This window comes from Limulus polyphemus, unplaced genomic scaffold, assembly GCF_000517525.1.
Source record: "Limulus polyphemus unplaced genomic scaffold, Limulus_polyphemus-2.1.2 Scaffold14162, whole genome shotgun sequence".
Taxonomy (NCBI): Eukaryota; Metazoa; Arthropoda; class Merostomata; order Xiphosura; family Limulidae; genus Limulus; species Limulus polyphemus.
In genome coordinates this window covers 1-1,859 of record NW_013679772.1, presented here as the reverse complement: position 1 = coordinate 1,859, position 1,859 = coordinate 1, and positions in this window count along the sequence as shown.

Sequence of the window (1,859 nt, the reverse complement as noted above, 5' to 3'; positions counted from 1 at the left end):
CACACCATATGTAACATCTGCAGGTTCATTTTTTAAAGATGCCTTCAATTTCAAATATACACTAGACCAACTAATTTCTAAAGCCTTAATATCTAGTTTTTGATGTTGTGTCACTCTTCATCGAAGTTCCTGCCAATGAAGCTTGCAATATTGCACTTGACCTCTACATTAATGACCCCAACAAGTTAATGCACATCCCCAGCACACTCTTTTAGAATTTACAACAACTAAAACTATCTTAATGTTCAACAACAAACATTTCCTTCAAATAGATGGTTTAAGTATGGGCAATCCTGTTTCACCCATTCTTACCAATATATTCATGACCCAGATCAAAACACAAGCCATATATTCTGCACTTCATCCCCCACTATACTGGTACAGATATGTCGATGACAATTTTGCTGGTTTCATTTCTACAGAACACACGCTAACTTTCTTTGAACACATAAACTCCATTCATCCAACATCAAATTTACCATAGAACACTAAAACAATAAACAGTTATCTTTTCTTTACCTCAACATTATTAGATCAGACACACAGTTTAAAACCAAAATTCAACATAAGAACACACACACACTAGCCTTTACATCCCTTGGAATTCTGCTCATGACACCACACAAAAAATCAATACAGTGAAAAACCTCATAAACAGAGCCACAAGACTGTTAAATGGATCACACAGATAAAGAAATCAACCACATAAAGCATTCCTTCATTCACACCAATAAATTCCCACCAGCTATTGTTGAAAACTCTCCAACATTCATTACAACAAAACTCAACTCACGAACAAAAGTGATACTAACAAACCCGACAACAGAACATTACACTGCAATTTACTTTTTGTCCCTGAACCAGCTCAAGAATTATCCACACTTGGACAAAACTAGCCATTAAACACAAAATACTTGTCAACGTCAAACTCTCACAAAAACCCGGCCCTAAATTAAAATTGTTACTAAACAAAAATTATTTAGAATCACATAATGCCAATGTCATTTACAAAATAACATGCAATAACTGTTCAGGAAGAAAATTGGAAACCAGATTGACAGAACACAATAAAAAAATCGTCCCATGTTTTTCACCATTGCAACTCAAAAAACCATAATATGTCTATTAAAAACACAGTAATTTTAAACAAAGAACCAAACACAAACAAACAAACAAAAAAATCAAGGAATCCATCTTAATTGAACAAAACAACCCTACTATAAACCAACACCCCGGGGTGCCAAGATATCTCTTCTAAGTCTTGCAACAGTATCTGGTCATGTGACCTCTTTCTTCCATGCTGTTTATATATATATCTGTGTCAGTGTAAACTGCTTGTATCTGATGATGACAAAACCTTGTCAAAACGTTGTACATTTGCTGTTATGTTAAACTTATGTTAAAGTTTTTCTTCATTACCTATTCAACTTATTATTCCTGATTGATCACCAATTGGTCCTTTAACAACACTTTTTGTGTGTGTATAAAAAGAAGCCCCCATATACAATGAAAATTATTACTCTGTGAGTGTTCTCTTTCATAATCAAACAAACAACATTCTGTATGTACGATCAAACTTATTGTACCATCACTTTCTAGATATAAAGGATGTTGTGCATGCTATCAAAATGGTTGCTTTAGTAATAATTTATAAATAATATTTAAGTCTTAGTATTCACTAGCTGTGTACCCGTCCTTCGTATGGGTTGTGTGTATAAATAATACATTTATTTAACAATTAACAAACAAATTATTTGTACATTATTTACATTACATTTTACATTTTTAATTGTACATTATTATAACAATTAAATATAACTTAACAAAAGATACTGTGGACCATGTGTTACCTGCGTCAC